We start from the raw sequence: 19,012 nt of genomic DNA on the forward strand, positions 1-19,012 counted from the left end.
AGTTGAGGTAATCCTAACCTGTTTCAGTATTCTAACTTCTGTATGCTTTAATTTTTTTGTAATTTTTTCTTGATTTTACTATTTTATGTTTTATAAATCGCTTTGAGGTTGTTGTTGTTTTTACCATCAAGCAGTGTGCAAATTTTATGAAATAAATAAATAAAATATAAGAAAATGTAAACCCAGGGGTCCGAAGGTTTGCGTGTGAACTCCTGCTCATTTAGCTAATGTACTTCCAGCAAGCTGTTGTTAATTTAGGTTAATGTACTACTTTCTGAGTCAGCTTTACCAGTTGCATAACAATCAGTCCTTTGGAAGGAATAAATCCAGGGACTCTTGGAGTAAAGTACTTCTTCGGATGCCAGATTAATTCCCCAATCACTCATATTTATATATATATATATATATATATAAAAGAATCAGGTTCAGATGTATGTCAGATACAACTGCCCCTGAGCAATATGGTAACAACTGTGCCCTCTTCTATTGCTTCAATGGGATTGGAAGCTGTTCTGCACATTATACTTGAAATGGGAAACATCCCCTCCTTAATTTCCAGTGAGTACACATATATATTCTGGACCAATTCTGAATCTAGCCAGGAATAGTTTGCCTGTTACTTGAACTAGTTGGTTGTTGGACTGTACTACTTCACACTAAAGTGTGGGGGTAGGGGTAAAATTTTACAGCAAAAAACAAGCGCTTCCCTGCATATAGTAATAAGTGATATAGCTGTAAATAAAACTAGTACATAAGAGAGTAGTCTAGCATGTCAGAATTTAATCCATCACCCACCATTTCAAATTGCAGTCCAGAACTCTGCAATTTTCGGATGATAACCAATATTGCGAAGGTGGATTTTCCATAGCTCCTTCCTCTCCTACAGACTGTTACCCCACACCAGACCTGCCCCAGAAGGTCTACCAAGTGTTCAAAGCAGATTTGGTGAATGTACAAGAGGCTGCAGGAAGAGTAAGTCATGACTTACAGGAAGAGTAAGTCATGTTGCACAAGCGGAAGTCTGTTCTGCTAGCAGACAGGTGCAGTTGGATCTCAGCCTCTGTCTGCTATCTCATTCTGCACAACGTGTTGCCCTCAATCAAACACAAATTTAAGGTTACTTGAATCCATTCATTTTGTTGGGTTTAAGCCTGTTTAATTTTGTTTTGAGTGCCTCGTTATGTCTAAAGATGTTAAGATTTCCCTTAAAGCAACTTTGTTCTATATCAGTTTACTGGAAAGGTGATGGTATTCAAGGCTGAGTAGTGGAAAGACATTTCGGTTAATACTTCAACCAGCAAAGGTAATTGTGTAGATTCCCCCAACCCCGGTCATAAAATGCGTAGATATCAGCAATTTACCCTGCACAGTGCAGATTTGGAAGAAGCTCAAAGTGTTTGGAATTGCTACATTGGCACTAACTACAGTAATGTAATCATATAACCAGTCATGACACAGTGGGCTTTTTGGCGCTAACATCTCACTTTTTCTGCAGCAGAATGCAAAGTCTGTCATCCTGTCATTCTATTTCACCATCTCATATTTTTCCTCTTGCCTCCCTTGACCTGGAGAAATTGCTCTTCACCCTTCTCTTTCCCCCCTCCCCTACTGACACACAGTGTTGAGATTCAGCAACTGACTGGCTGGCTCTCTCGAGAGTCAGCGTAGGATAATGCCTTCTAAGAATCTCATTCCAAATCTTTTTTGAGGGGGAGAGAGTGAGTTGATTTAATAGTCAAGTGCACACCTGTTTGCTGAAACACCATCACAGCAACTGAGTTTATATATTTAATCAACAAAGTAAGCACACATACCACATGAGGAAGGCCGACAGGGAGAACAGATATATGAGAGCATAATCCATTGGTGTGTGCTTTATTCCTGCGCTTGGTTTTTCCCAGTAGCTAACTGCGTGAAAGATTGTTATTTCTTTATTCTAGAAGCATCTAAAAAAGGAACCCACATTTTAAGGAAGGAATGAAGCTAACTATATACTAAAAAGCAAGGCAGAAATACTCGGAAATGATTACAAGCTGTGCTTTGGGAGTCAATCACAAAAATGTAGCATTTATCTGAGATCTTAGATATGACTTTGTTTGCCTCATGCGTGTTTTGCTGGAATTAGGATGGACACTCTGCACATGCCCCAACATCAACAAAGTCTACATTCAGGAAATAAGGTAACAATGCCAATCCATATTTTAAAAGCTTGATTAGGATAGGAATGCTCTTGAAATTGCACTGCACTTCAGGTTTGCATTTCAATGAAATTCAGTTCTTTCTCCAACAAAGTGGTCCAACAGATCAGGAGCTCTAAGACCAAATGCCTACGTAGGTAAATGGCATCATGTAGACCCACTGGATCCCCCAAATAGGAAATCCAGAAAATGGACCATGTAGACTGAAAACCTGACTACCAGCAGGGAGATGAAGGTTGCACACCACCCATAGAATAGGATTGGGAGTCCGGGCCCAATCAGATGGTGTTGCGCCAAAGCTCTCTTAAACCTTGACCATTACTGGCTGTGGCTAAAGGAGTTCACAACTGGAGGGCCACTAGCTGTTGAAGGCTGCCAAAAGGAGTGTTTAACTCATGTAATCTTGTCCCTTTGAAGCAAGTCAACGGTTCCTAAGGTGAACATTGATTTTTGATCTTACAATTTCCCATTTGTTCTGAGCTTAGTGAGAGACATGGCGGCTTTCACTACTGACAAAAGTATTTGTGCACATCACATCTCCCCCATTCTACATGGCATGGATACACAGACCACATAATATCTTTCTACGTTCCATTTTAGCAGTTTGTCATGTAACCAGTGACAAGGAAAAAAATGCATGAAGTTTAACAGCGCCCACACAATGTGCATGCTCATCGTTATTTCCATCTCTAACAGCTCCCATTAGTAATGCTAAGAGTGATGAAGAATGACTTGCTGTGGGAGTTATTCAAGTAAATAAAAGTACTAGCTGGAGTAATGGCATATGGCAAGATTCCATCTTTGCATCTATTTTGAGAATCTTTTAAGAATATTTACATTTTAATGTGTTTGGAGTAGGAATCTCCAGTCATATTTCTTCATTATCTTTCTGCACCAAACGTTCTAAACTGAATCCCTTTCATTACAATTTTTACTATTATTTTTCTTTTTTAAGAAGGAGCTGTGAGGCTCAAAATGAAAGTTGTTCCTTTAGTTCTGTTATTTTGTAAAAGCTCTCCTTTTTAGCACACACACATACACAATCAATATGTCTAGGTTTTATTCTTTCTGTATGATATAAGCCCTACACCACAGAGAGGAAATGTAGATTGTCAATGACAGTACTGGTATTCCCAATTTAATGTTTGCTGCCAACTTGCAAAGTAACAGTACAAGAGGTGGTTACAGGGGGGAAAGTACTAGGTCAGTACAGTCTGCAAGAAAGCATCTCTTGCAACCACTGTAGATATCAGTAACTTGGACCAGGCCTTTCAGTGGGGCTTCTCCTTCTCTGTGGAACAGCATACCTGTCAAGATGCAACAGGCACCCACTATCTGTACTTTCCAGAAACAATGGAAGACATTTTTGTTCTGACATTGTTTCTCAGCTGAGAAAAATGGTCTCTGTCATGGGTGTCCATTGTGGTGCTTGCATTTAACTGCTATTTATTTTTATTTTCAATAGTTTTTTTCTCGTTTTTTTCATTAGAAAATAGCACAAAGAGAAAGAGAGAATGAGTTGTTCTCATGAAAATCCACCAGCATTTTACTGCTAATTTTTCCTAATATACACAAGTTTGTATGCAATTTCGTATGCAATTTTGGCAAAGCAGCTTTCCCAAATATATGCAGTTTTACATATATGTGTACACATAATTGGACTACATAACTATATTGCAAAGTACAGAGCAATGTGTGGCTGTGTTTTGGTTCTCATATTGTGCAAATTAGGTTCACCTTTAAATGCAGGGACGCAGGTGGCGCTGTGGGTTAAAGCCTCAGCACCTAGGACTTGCCGATCGAAAGGTCGGCGGTTCGAATCCCTGCGGCGGGGTACGCTCCCGCTGCTCGGTCCCAGCGCCTGCCAACCTAGCAGTTCGAAAGCACCTCCGGGTGCAAGTAGATAAATAGGGACCGCTTACCAGCGGGAAGGTAAACGGCGTTTCCGTGTGCGGCTCTGGCTCGCCAGAGCAGCGATGTCACGCTGGCCATGTGACCCGGAAGTGTCTCCGGACAGCGCTGGCCCCTGGCCTCTTAAGTGAGATGGGCGCACAACCCCAGAGTCTGTCAAGACTGGCCCGTACGGGCAGGGGTACCTTTACCTTTACTTAAATGCAAACTGAATCAAATTCCTCTCCCATTCCTAGTAGGGCTTTTGTTTTCTTCACCTTGCAGAAGATATCACTTGCTAAGTATAGATTCCACCCCATGCAGGGAGAAGGAATTGGAGAAATTAACCCAAAGCAGTGGAAAATAGGGGGGCATTAACCCCAATAAACTAGGGAAAGTAAGGATCTGCTGTTTGGCAAAATATCTCAGATCTAAACCAACAGTGACACAGTCCATAAACTACTGATTCCCTCTTCCCTAGCCAACATCCCCTCCTGACTTAAATGCATCCAGAACCCCTACAGGATTGTGCCTTATTTCCCAGGAGGAGGTATTTCAATTACTGTTTTTAATTAATGGGAATTTCTAAGCACAACTGAGTTCGGGCAAACAGAAAGGAGTACTCAAAGCACTGCAATTAGATACCAAGGCATCCTGTTGGGACTATTCTATCAGTTGGTGATTCTTACATCTGATGGGTTGGGGTTGGGAATAATGGCCAGAGGAACTAGCGAGAACCAGTGCTATTCTCTATCCCATATTTCAAAGGACAGTGGCCATGGTGAATGGAAGAGAGCAGATGATTCATTTTCTTTCCAACTCCACTGCTCTGCCCACTTGGTGTAGAGATTGAATGTCTCCTATGAGCTTGTCAACAAAGCTATTATTCCACTCATTGGTCAATATATGTTCATTTTCTGCTGACTGCCCTGGGAATCGATGCATTGTATGCTGATCTTTTCCTTGAGTTCATTTTCCTCGAGACGCTAATGTCTAATCCTCTGTTCATCTGCATCATGCAAACGTCCCGATTATGTGGCTTTCCAACTGCTGAAATAATAATTCTCTTCAGTGGAGACTCAAGGACAAAAGGAGGTGATAAAAAATTATCTGTGTCTTTGTGAACCTCTTAATTGAAGCAAGCAACACTGCAGTTTCATCTCGCCCATCTCTAGTTCACCATTTCCTTCTTTCTCCCCCTTTCTAACTTGAATTTTACAGGGGTGTGTGGAATTGTTCTGGATACAACAGTGTAAAACATAAACAAAGATGTGATTAAAAAGATGCCAAATAGAATTTAGAAGCTAAATATTCCTTTAAAAGGGCATTAGGCAAATGCTTGCATCTTGATTACCCCTCTTCCTCCAAGAATACAATTTATATACTAGTACAGTCAAGTCAGAAACAAAGCAGTGAAAACAGATCATTTTACAGTGGATAAATGACCCTGTATATCTCTGGCTTGGAGTGTTAACATTGATATAGAAGATAAATGGGAAACAATTTTTCCAAAAAAAGTAATTTTTCTACTTCATTACTCAAGTCATCCAATCTTGTTTCCTTAACTTGCTTGTGATTGTAAGATCCCAAGATCTTTGATGCTATGAGCAATAGACAGTTGGTAAATTGGACTTTCTTAGAAACTGAATAATCTTTGATTTATCAGCAGCAAGCTAGTGCCTAACTTAGACCTTCCAAAGCTGCAAAGGGAACCTCTTTCCACCTCCACTGAGAAGAATTAGCAAAGAGGCAAACAGAAGATCATGACAAAGAATTCACTGAATGTTGTCAAATACAGAGTTCTACAAACCTTGAACAGAGAGAGATGTATCAGTTGTTTTCACAGCCATGCAAACAATTACCAGATACCCTTTTATACTTTTTAGTTTTGATTTCTATTTATTAAAATGCAAAATCAAACATAGAACAAAATCATATCAGAAAACAGGTTTGAAATAGTTTAACAGATACAAAAGGCCCTTTCCCCCTTTCTATCCCAAGTTCCCCCATCAGCTTGGTTTCATTTCTTGGAAAAATGGGAAGTGTTTCTGCATTTAAATTACTTGGAAAAACAGAGGCAACAGAGCTACTCAGAAGATGTTGGCATTCCTGACCTTTCCTCAAATACCTTGCTAACAGCAAGATCCAGTTCAGGAATTTGAGTCTGTCCCAAATCACCCTAATTTTGCCGTTTTATTTGGGGTACAAACAGATCCAATGCACATCCCTACTAAATCACAGAATTATAGAATTGTAGAGTTGGAGGGGACTCTGAGAGTCATCTATTCCCACCCTCTGCTATGCAGGAAAATCTGTTCTATGGAAGCACAATTGCTGGATTGAAACCAAATCTATTTTCATTTCTTATGATGATAAGCCATTTGTTGAGGATGCTATATAGGCATCATAACAACATCTGGTTGTAGCAGCACTAGGTGGCTGCCTTATGTTCCAGAAAATATTCAAACTAAGTTTGGTTCATCTAACAGATATTTACTGACAAGAATTATTTGCAGCTAAACAGCAGGATTATGAGGATGGTAAAAGTAATAGTGGTGCTGTTGCATGTTTCTTGTCCAAATCTATTTTATACAATTTCAGTTGCATGTTCTTTATACTCCTGGGAATCATCTGTAGAGCTAACTCCATATTTCTGTGGATCTGCAGGTGCCTGAGGGAGTTCCCCTTTCTCTTAAACTTGCCTCTAGGTGGGTGCAAGTGTCCTTCATTTTGGTCACACCTCCATCTCCCCTCATTAAAAGTCAGGTCCCACCCCTGTCCCCAACAGCACTTCAGGCAATTCTGTCCATTCAAGCTGTGCAGTTGTGATGAAATCGGACATGGCAGTCACAGGAGAAGATGAAGCCAACAGAACGAAGAAGGGAGCAAGCAGTGTGGTGAGCAGTGGCAGCTCCCTGAGTGTTTAAAACACCACCATCCTCCTGCTTGTTCCTGTCCATTACTCGATCAGCAGGTCAAATGGAGAAAGGTGGTCCTGCTTGAGCATCAGAAAGAGTGCACAAACCTCCTAGAATGGTGGATGGAAGGAATAATTGGGGAGTCACAAATAACTCAGTGGTAGAGCATCTGCTTTGCATTCAGAAGTCCCCAGGTTCAGTCCTAGTCCTCTCCAAGTAGGGCTGGGAATGATCCATGCCTGAAACTCTGGAGAGCTGCTGCCAATCAGTGTAGGCAATACTGAATAAGATGAACCGAAAGTCTAACTTGATATAAGGCAGCTTCCTATTCCGCAATAGGTTTGTGTGGTCAAATGAACATCTGGAAAGGAGTACAGAGAAACACCTAAGGAAATAAGTCTGTTCAGGTGTAGATAAGTTTGTTGTACGCGGCAATTGGTTTTGTAGGATATGCTCCTTCATGTATATATGTTTAAAAACAATGTGTTCTACAACACTGCTGTTAAATTGTAGTAATAAAGCAAAAACACAAAGCCCAAAAACACTTTCATATTTCCTATTGGTACAATAAAATAAAACATATGTAAAATAAGTAGCATTTGTATAAGTAATATCCATAGCAATGGCATAAACTACACAGAAGAAGAACTGAGCAATGAGTGGTACACAGATATTTAATATGTACATATTTCTAGACATTTTCTAGGCTATAGAAAAATATGAATATGAATCCAGGAAATAACTATTGGGACTTGACATCTATTATGTATTATAAATTTAACAGAGGTTGGGGGGGGGGGGTTCTTTTCTTTTCAAAACTATGTATTTTGCAGAGCTTAGACTCTTATGACTGCCTGTGGCATTGTATACTGTTGTGGCCATATATTTCTGACATTAAGAAATAGGGGTAGGGCTATTTAGTTTTTGTGTAATTTAGTAAAATCATTGCCATAATAGTGCTTCTTCCTTTGTTGCTTCAAGTCATTATGGAACACAAAGAATAGGAGGTGTATATAAATATAAAAATATGTTATTAAATTAAAAGGAGTATTTTATTTTATTCACAGAAACTGAGAGTCCCAGGTGGAGACTTTGAAAGGGTTAGGCAGAAATGTCTAGATTTCTGATATATTCCTGGTCTCCCAGCAATGTATTGGGTCACATTCAGTTTAGCCTTCATTCTACTAGAAAAAGGATATTTGAAATTAGATTACCAATAGTTACCTGAGGTTATCCCAATCAGCAGTTTGAAGTTGTTGTGCTCAGCATTTGAGAGGAAAGAATGTGCAGTTTTGTTTTCTGAAACATGGTAATAATCGCAGTTGTTAGAGCAGGCAAAAAGACGAGTCTTGGCAAAATTCATTTTGAGGCATCAAAATTTATAAAGCAGAAAATAGAAGCTGGTGATGGATAACATCCTTTCGTCAACCTGACAAGAAATGCAGCCCAATCAGAATCTAAAATGTGAGGGCCACAAAACAAGCTGAAATGATTGGGTGGGGGCAAGCACACCTGATTGAAACATAATGGAGGATGAGGTTTTGCTTTGTTGTTTTTCAAATGAACAAACATGTATGTGATGCAGATGGATCCCACCTCCTTTAAAAGGTTGCTATACCAGAAATGTGGGAACATCAAAACCAGGATCAGCGCTCACAGAAAGTTGGGACGGGAGGATCTGACTATCAAACATCTGTATTCAGTGAGGGATTTTTCCCTCCTCATCTACATATGAATCAAAATACTTTAACCTGCTAAAAAATATTTTTCCTTTCCTTTCAAGACTGAATGTGTGTTTAATCAAAGCAAACAAAACCTGCATAATCTGCCACATTTCATTGTCCAAATGTTCATCTGTTAAACTATCACTTTCATGGAAGTGATGTTGCATGTAGGGTTGGGGAAGAATCCAGTTTTCTCTATATTTTGGAGCAAACCTTCCAATTTTGCCTTTGATGCATGGATCTGATAATAGATTAAGCTGCATAACCAATGAACCAAACTGTAAATGGGTACATAAAGTTTTAATGAGAATGGTCTAGGGGCTGCCTCTTCTCCCACTTAACATTTGAAGTTGCTAAGAGCAGATCTGTTGCCAGGCACTAAAACATCTGTTTTAAAATATTCTCAAGAAGTAACTGTCTTTCATAATATGCGGACCCTTCATATGGGAAGAAAGATGGCCACTCCCATATACCTATGTGGACCACCATCTTTTTTTCCGTAGAATGTCCCTGGTAGCCTTACAAGGATAGAATTTGTTCACATGTATGCACTTCCATGAGGACTTGCTAATATATCTTCAGTCTAGATAAGTATCTGAAATGATCCACTGATGGACTACAGTCTTCCCAATAAACATTTCGCCCCTGCTATTAAGTGGGGAGTCCAAAATATGACCATTTTTTTTACTCTTAGCCACTTATTCTGGTTCCCTATTGGTCAGAAAAAAAGATTTGGGAGCACTATGTTTTGATCCAAATAGCGTACCACCCTGTCCTATCATATTGTCATCTTGGAAATGAAAGACAAGGACAAATATCATCTGGGTAGTAGTTTTTAATAGCTTTCTGAAGAATAGAAATATCTGATCTTGCCTGGGAATGGATCATTTCTTGTCCTCCGTTGTGTGCATTTCCAGAGACAATATGTAACCTCCTTGCAGAAAATGAAATATAGTGATGGCTGGTACAAGTAATAAAAGATATGAAATTCATTTGAGATTTAATAAAACAATATTGAGAGATTGAAAATACTGTCCTGAACTCTTCTGACATAGTGGCTTCCATAGCTTCCTTTAAACATAATGTATGCTTGAGGATTATTTTCTAATACCATTCAATGTATTTACTTTTTTAAAAAGAAGAAAAAAGGATTTGAAATATATTTGAAATTACTGAAAGTTTTGGAATTTTTAATTATCAGTGCAGTTGTCTTTTAAATTAATCCCTACAGAAAGAAACTGGCTTTGATGATTCTTTTTTCTGTCCACAGTTTGAGAAGGATGGTAGCTCAGATTTACCATAGGTTTAACTTGATAAAATCAATTTATGAAACTGCTACGTTCATCAGATAGACTGTCTACTCAGAAGATTGACAAGCATTGATGGTTTGTGTTTGAAAAAGAAAAAGGTGGATATAGCTAGATTATATAAATTTGAAGGAGATATGCCTGCCCATACCTTCAATATGAGATAGGTTGCAAAAATATACAAGTGTGGTATCATATATGCTATTCATGATCCAACCTTCTGTGCATTCACTGGAAGGTCTGAACAGATCCCTTCATATGTAAATGTACCGGTACTTCCATATGGCCAGGATCCTTGCAGAAAGCAAGCTGTAAACCAGGCATAGGCAAACTTGGCCCTCCAGATGTTTTGAGACTACAATTCCCATAATCTCTGACCACTGGTCCTGTTAGCTAGGGATGATGGGAGTTGCAGTCCAAAAACATCTGGAGGGCCAAGTTTGCCTATGCCTGTTGTAAAACAGAGTCCTTTTTGCATAGCTTTATGTACACCTTATGTTCAAAGTCTTGGGATGTGAGTGTACTACAGGGTACGCAAAGGTTTTGAAAGAATAAATCATGCCTCAAGAACTAAAGCAAGGCCTCTTCCGGCAGATTCAGGGCTTGTCTGAGTTTAAGTGGTATCTCTTCACAATAACCCTGAACTGAAATGGAAGCTCCAAAGTGGCTCGCAGCACTTCAGAAATTCAGATTGTTTAAAATGAAAAATGTGCAGAATATTTCTCCCCAAACTTGTCATAAATGAAAAACACCAACTTGGAGAGATGAGGGAGAGCAAAAGCTCTTGTGGGACTGACTGACAGATCTAGCTTCCAGTGAGAAGGAAGGGTTTTACCAGGCCTCTCCAATCACAGTACTTTGGGGGCAGGGGTGTTGATGTAATGTTATCACTTGGTTATTGTTGGTTGTATATTCACCACTAGTTCTGCTAGTGCTGCTTGCTTGGAAAATGCTGAACATTCAAATCCATTTGCCTCTGTGCCACATATCCACTCCTGTCAAAACATTTTTACACTTAGTTTCTGTGACCTTTGGTGCCAGTTAAGCAGAATACAAGCCTGAAGCATCTCCCCCGTTCACCATAACTTCTGAGCCACTGCTTCTATCCTTCTGAGTTTTTTCCCCAGGTTATTTTCCCAGCTCAGCAAATTCAGTTTTAAAGGTACATAGTAAAAACAACAACCCTAGACTGATTTGCCTGCGGTTTTATAGTAGGTGTACCTTTATAAGCATTAAATTGTAGAGCTAGTCTAATTATGCAAGGTGGTTACATATTGTCTCTGGAAATGCACACAACAGAGGACAAGAAATGATCCATTCTGTTGGGAGCTGCCCAGAGTGGTTGGGGAAGTCCAGTCAGATGGGGTATAAATAATAAATTGTTATTATTATTACAGTCATACCTCGGGTTACATACGCTTCAGGTTACATATGCTTCAGGTTACAGACTACTCTAACCCAGAAATAGTACCTCGGGTTAAGAACTTTGCTTCAGGATGAGAACAGATATCGTGCTCCAGTGGCACAGTGGCAGCAGGAGGCCCCTTTAGCTAAAGTGGTGCCTCAGGTTAAGAACAGTTTCAGGTTAAGAACGGACCTCCAGAACAAATTAAGTATTTAACCTGAGGTACCACTGTATTAGGGACGCGGGTGGCGCTGTGGGTAAAACCTCAGCGCCTAGGACTTGCCGATCGTCAGGTCGGCGGTTCGAATCCCCGCGGCGGGGTGCGCTCCTGTTGCTCAGTCCCAGCGCCTGCCAACCTAGCAGTTCGAAAGCACCCCCAGGTGCAAGTAGATAAATAGGGACCTCTTACAAGCAGGAAGGTAAATGGCGTTTCTGTGTGCTGCGCTGGCTCGCCAGATGCAGCTTGTCACGCTGGCCACATGACCCGGATGTGTCTTTGGACAGCGCTGGCCCCTAGCCTCTTAAGCGAGATGGGCGCGCAACCCCAGAGTCGGACACGACTGGCCCATACGGGCAGGGGTACCTTTACCTTTACCGTACCACTGTATTATACATTCCCATGATCTTGTTGCTTTAAAGTAGGGTTGTACTGTTTTCTTAATTTTAATTTTTTTATATGTGCAAAACTACTTTGAGGGTTTTTACAATCAAGCAGTGCATAAATTTTATGAAGGGGGATGCACTTTTGAGTTACCTGGTGGTTTCTGAGGTATTGCCCACATCCACAGGCACTGCTGTGCAGTCATAGATAACAGTGAGAAATAATTTTTTGCTCCCACTCAGTTGCACTCATGACCAGTTACTGGCAGGTTGTGCCTAACAAACTGCTTCACTGATTGCTGCTGAATATTCTGTTTTCGATATTGCTTTTCATAATTGAACAGAAATATGTGCAGTTCCACCAGAAAACCCCATCATCACCTCTTCTTAAATTTAAGAAGAGTTTATGTTTTTGGCAACTGTAGCAATCTATTATTGTTTTGCGGCTATTTCTGTGGAGAAAATGTGAAGCATTTGAAATGTTTTAGTATTTTTAAAGACTGTTTATATAGAATGAAATAATTATTTCAATGTCAATATTTTCCTACCCAGGTCTAAGTGAAAAGAAAAACAGTGGGGAATGGTCAGAGGGAAGAACAAAAGCAAATTGCCCTATTCAATCTGTTGATGAGGAGACATACAGAGTAAGAGACAACAAACAAACCAGCAAATGGACTCCATTTTGGAAATTTGGGATGTTTTCCAATGAAGAATCCTGCACAGGTAATCCGTTATTTATTTATTTTTTCATTTCAAGTTCCGTGACATTTCTCTCTTCCAAGAATGTGTGCATAGCTGCACTGTGAGTGCCATTTCTATTTCATCCATGTCATTTGTTTTTAGTAGTCTGTTACAAAGAGGAGGAAAACAACCTTGTAAAAATATTACTGCTGATGGTGATTTATTTTTTGGGGAATTGATGTTAAGCTGACCTTAAAATTGATGATGTTGGACACTTCAGTGAAGTTGAAATAGCAGTAGGACAGTCTCTTCTGCATGAGTCTTATGGATGTGTCTGACTTTGTTGTCAGCGTTCCATGTTGTGAATGTGGTTGCAAATTGTGACATTATCACAAAACATAGTGTTTTGGGAAGTTGACTATTTCCCCCCTTTGTGAGCTCTAAAGTTGGCTCTGGCAGCTTGATGCTGCAATCAAATGAAGTTATTTTGTATTTAGTTTGGAAGAGAACTTGTTGCATTCCATTCAGTGCCATGATAACTTTCAAAGTCATTCTTCCATATGTGAATTCAAACTGGTGTGTCCAGATGCAACCCATTTACACATCCTAAAGCAGCCTTTCCCAAGTTGCTGTCATCCTGATGTTTTGTACCAGATCCAGTAGGCATGGTGAACAGTCACATGCATAGGATGTGTATTTCAAATCCTCGGGAGAATGTAAGGTGCTTTTCTAAAGGACTACAGGAACATCCTAATACCATTTTAAAACTTTGATCAAAGTTCAAAACCATGTCAGGATAGCTGAGGCTGGAAGACTATATAAATAAGCCTGCTAAATTACATTGTCATCATCTCAGCACAGTAGATTTCCATTCTAGCATGTTGCATTAAAGAAGAATGTACAGTGGTACCTCGGGTTACAGATGCTTTGGGTTACAGACGCTTCAGGTTACAGACTCTGCTAACCCAGAAATAGTACCTCAGGTTAAGAACTTTACCTCAGGATGAGAACAGAAATCGTGTGGCAGCAGGAGGCCCCATTAGCTAAAGTGGTACCTCAGGTTAAGAACAGTTTCAGGTTAAGAATGGACCTCTGGAACGAATTAAGTTCTTAATCCGAGGTACCACTGTAGCTCACCCCCCCCCCCCCGCAAAGATACAACAAATCTTTTCCCCAAGTTCCCAAGCTATGGAAGAAGAAACCCAAAAGACTTTCAGTCCATTGGCTTCTTCCACCTGCTGTTGGACAAATCCCAAAATAAATTTGGGTCGATATAGGTGGTCATGATAGAAAACTAGCACCTTAAGAATCTACTCCCTAAATATGATGAAAAGCCAACTCTCTAGTGTTCACCAGCAAGTGACAACTATTCATTAATATGACAGAAACAGCTTCAGTGGCCCTAGTGGAAGAACTCAAAGCAGCCATTCACCCCTGCTGATTATTCAGGACTCCTCACTGGCACTTTACGCTGTGCAGTACAAATCCATATTGATCTTCTTATATGAACTGAGAAGTTGGAATGCCTTGTTGGCAGCAAGTAGGAAGCCTACTGATTTCTTTTCTTTTCTTTTCTTTTCTTGGAGAAGACATCCAAAGGGTAGCCCTCCTTGGAAATGCTTCTTCACTAGCTTAGAAGCTTATGTGCAGTTATGTATGGTTTTGTTTTGGCACATATATTTTTCATTGTCTACATGAAGCCACCAAAAGAATTTGACTGTAAATTTGAAATTAGGGTTTACCAGTATGCTTATTACACACTGTTCTGCAATTCATTATCAGTTCCTAGCAAGCATATTGTTCTCTTCTGAGACACTATCTGGGAGTGATGGTTGTACAGAATCAGGTCATTCTTAACTGTCATTTGGACCAGCCAGAAGTGATGTCAGTGGGAAAGTCAGGGAATGTTGCAGAAATAGGTTTACCTTTGATCATTGGGACGTTGGTTGCCTTCTTGGATAAGGTGCACAATGTGGGAATATTCCAGGCTTTTTGTTGTCCTCCAGTTGTATTGCCAACCTTTTGATTGATTTTTATTGCAATTCATTTATTTGTTGCATTGATTACTTTATTTTTTTTAGTAATACTGATTACTTTATATTCATGTTTTTAATGGTATCTAGATTTTCATGTTTTTAATGTTATCAGGATTTTATTATGGTACGTTCTTACCTGCTTGTAGTTGCTTCAAACTTTGCTGACACAATGGATCACAAATGCTTGAATGACACTCGTAATTAACAATGTATGATGAGCCTTATTGAGCCTACAGTGACTATTGCTGCTCTAATGAGACATGACAATTTGAAGTAAAATAATTTGTTGACAGAAGACTTAAACAATAAGATACATCTGACAAACCTATGTGAGTTGAACATTTTGTGCTCTAATTTATGTGAAGATCTAAAAAAGAAAAAACATTTAAAGAATACCTTGTGAAAAAGAAGGAACAAAAAGGTCCAGAATGTGTTTATTATTATTATTATTCTTTCTAAAGACCACAGATTACAGAAAATTGTGTAACCAGCATGATGCAGCCTTGTGAGCAAGTCAGACATATGGGCCAGGCGATATCCCGTAGGATAATGCATGGTGCAAAACAATAATAATAACTGTACCTGGAAAATAAAGGTCACCAATCATAGTTAATGCCAAGAAATAATCAAGGATTTGGTAGGACCTAGTAGTACAAAGTGAGAGTATATGTATATATTTATTTTAACCTGAGAACATCTATTCATTGTGGGCAAGAAAAAGGAGGAAATTATAGGAAAGGCTGAAAAGATATTTTTGTTTGAGGGAGGCATTCTTATTATCCTTATACAATTTATGTGGCTCACACAGGATAAAAGTGTAGTCTATAAAGTAAAGCTTCCCACAATTTCTCCTCCACTGTATAGCACTTTGCTCAAATTCGATTATAGGTGAAATGGACCCCTCAGACGCATGACTATTGTAAGAGGAGGGGAGGAGATTTTCTCTGATTGCCCTGTCCTGCGATAGCTCCCTCCTCTCCCCAAAATATGTTCCAGAGGGTTGGAGGAACTTACAAAACAGTGTAGATGTGCTGATTCCAAAGATGAATTTGATTAAATTCTCTCTCCTCCATTTACATTAGCTGATATGCTTGCTGGGTTAAAAAAAAAAAAAATGTTGCATGAGTGGAATCCCTGTAACATTAGTCTAAGAGCTCCTAAATGGATCAGATGCATTATTTCATTTATTTGGAGAAAGGCGGTCTAAACATGGATTTGACTATGCATGTGGCTTAAATGCCTTAACTGAAATGAACAGAGACCCCACAAGTGTGCATTCATGCAACTGTTGTCTTGTTCTGTCTTTTGTGGGGTAGATAATAAATATATCTACCAACTTTGGAAAATCAGTTTTACTCCTCCAACTGACCTTGAAGAACTTGTTATGTGTAGCTACAAATCTCATCAACCTTAGCGCATCAGAATCTGGGCTGGGAAGCAATTGGGCAAAATACGGTAAATTCTGGAACAGGCTCATGGCTGCCAGGTAGAATCTGCCAAGGAGATGGCCTGCTTTTTTTTACATATGGATACACATTGAGATTTTCTGGCTCATCCCAAGGTAATATTTGCTGTGGCAAACGTAGGGAGATGATTCAAGAAACTGGGGGGGGGGGGAAGCATTATTACTTATTACTGAAAGTCTTACTACAATTAACTGTCAAAATAGCTGCTGTTTTAGGCTTCATCTTGACTGATGTTTCCCAGAACTGCTTTCCGCCATGCACACACAGGCATGGACAACTTCAGTACTGTACATGTTATCATTACAACTTCTCCATTTAAGGAAAATATTGTATCTTTGTGTGTGTATGTGTGTGTTTTTTAAAAAAAGATGTATGAACTACTGGTGATACCTGTGTAGCATTGCAACCCCTTCCCCACAAAGGAATGGTCTGTTAACTACCTAGGCCCTGAAAAATAACTTTGTGGTCTTTGTGGCTTTTGCATAAGAGATCCGGAATTTCAACTGAGAAGCCTCGTCTTTAAACATTCACTTCAGATAACATTTTCCAAAAGCATGCAACTAGAATATTAAAAGTGGTTCTGACTTTGAACATTTACAACTTTTTTTTTTTAAAAAAAATATATGCATTGGCTTGTTCCCCATGTCAATTTAAACATTCACTAGTTGTGGGATCGTTATGAGAAGATCCAGACTTCACTCATCTCCTGGAAATGAAAAACTTTCTACCAATGCAAACATATATTTGCCTTTATGTGTTCTTTCTTTAATTTAACTAGCACGGAGGCAATATCCCCCCCTCCCCAATTTCTTGTCGATTTCACTAGTGGTAGTCAGGGCTTTTTTTCAGCTGGAACTTGCCAGAACTCAGTTCTGGTACCTCTCAGGTGGGCACCATTGCCATTATAAGAGAACAAGGGAAGTGTTCATGGTGAGTCCCAGCACCTCTTTTTATAGAAAATAGCAGTGGTGGTGGTGTTCCATGTAGGCTTTGCAGGCAAGACCTGACTAGGTAGTAACATGAGCTCTTTCTTCTGTTTAGTGACATATTTTGCCATCATTTCTCCCCCATACAATGTCCTTCTTCAGATGATGGTGTGTCATGATATAACAGCATCTTATGCCCATTGTGAGAAACATGACAGCTCTTCAACTAGTAGAGGCCTCCCCCACAAAGCCACCAGAATTTTGGGATTTAAACTGATGTGCCTTCATACAATTACTCTGTGAAACTTCTGGACAATCAAGAATAATCTTCCAGGGAAGAAAAATCAGCCATCTGTTTATGTGAACCACTTGATAGACTTGTTCCTCAAATACTGATCAGGTAGCAAAAGTGGAACGCATCTATAGTGAGAGCTTTCATCAAAGTTCTAAAGGGACTCTGTTGTTTAGACCACAGTGCCACCTGCGCTCTGTCCCCGCTCCTGCAAGTATATAAATAGGTAAAAGGTGTTTCTGTGCGATCTGTTTCTGTCACGGTGTTCCGTTGTGCCAGAAGTGGTTTAGTCATGCTGGCCACATGACCCAAAAAGCTGTCTGTGGACAAACTCCAGCCTCCTTGGCCTGAAAGTGAGATGAGCACCACACCCCTTAGTTGCCTTTGACTGGACTTAACTTTCCAGGGGGACGCAGGTGGCGCTGTGGGTTAAACCACAGAGCCTAGGGCTTGCCGATCAGAAGGTCGGCGGTTCGAATCCCCGCAATGGGGTGAGCTCCCGTTGCTTGGTCCCTGCTCCTGCCAACCTAGCAGTTCAAAAGTCTGTGCACTGCTCTGGTTCACCAGAAGTGGCTTAGTCATGCTGGCCACATGACCCGGAAGCTGTACGCCGGCTCCCTCGGCCAATAAAGTGAAATGAGTGCTGCAACCCTAGAGTCATCTGCGACTGGACCTAACAGTCAGGGATCCTTTACCTTTACCTTTTACCCAAGTTCTAAAATATGTAGGAAAAAATTTAAAAAGTGACCTTTGTGAAGTTTTGTTGGATTTGAGAAATATCTTCACTTTTATCCAAAGATAATAACTTTGAATTTTATACAGAGTATTACGGGGAAATTTTAAGTGCTTGTATGATTTCTCTGACATTGTGAGATGACATTTTAAACAGATAAGACGACACCATTAGGAGATGGTTATACATCTCTCTGGCAGTTATTTTGATCACACTCTGACTGTGTGAAATTGCCCAATAGCTGATAGCAAGCAATCTCTGAACATGTGTTGTCACTGCATGGAACCCATTATGATGAGTCTCTAAATTACATAACCCAGGGGAAGTTGAGCAGTAATATTGCAAATAAGAGTTCTTATTTGAAGGGTTTTGTATTCTTAATCCAACTTTGGATTTATTACACTTGTTCCTGGAAAGCACTGATAAACTAAAAACCCTGACAAATGCTCAGTCCTTGGGAAACTTCCACTCTAGAGTTGAAAATGACTTTGTGTATCAGACTGGAGAGTGGGGTGTTTTGGAATTGCAGAGCAAATTATTCCAGCAGATAAATTCTGCACAGCTGATATATACATTAGTGAAAAATTACTGCATACTCAACAAATACTTCTTATGTGGGACAGGACAGCACAGCACAGCACAGCACAGCACAGTCTGCAAGGGTCTTAGCTTGTTGAAAGCAAATATAACCATATATTTCATGTTTTGTTTGATGGCCAATCTTCTTTCTTGCGGTACTTAAAGTGAGAGGCACAACTGTTCACTGAATGCAAAGAAAGGATGTGTATTCTTCACATAAACTGTGTAGATAAGCAAAAAAAATGGTAAACGGAGCA

At 39.8% G+C, this 19,012-nt stretch overlaps 1 protein-coding gene across 4 annotated transcripts in view; it reads left to right on the plus strand.

Moving 5' to 3' along the window:
- LRRC4C (leucine rich repeat containing 4C) overlaps positions 1-19,012 on the plus strand; it is a 616,943-nt gene that overhangs the window by 307,185 nt on the left and 290,746 nt on the right. For all 4 annotated transcript variants that reach the window (XM_083750681.1, XM_083750677.1, XM_083750679.1 and 1 more), the window contains one exon: positions 12,595-12,765. The gene's annotated coding sequence lies outside the window, so the exon portion shown is untranslated. The remainder of the gene's footprint in view (positions 1-12,594; positions 12,766-19,012) is intronic.

This window comes from Podarcis gaigeae, assembly GCF_964106915.1.
Source record: "Podarcis gaigeae genome assembly, chromosome: 1".
NCBI lineage: Eukaryota > Metazoa > Chordata > Lepidosauria > Squamata > Lacertidae > Podarcis > Podarcis gaigeae.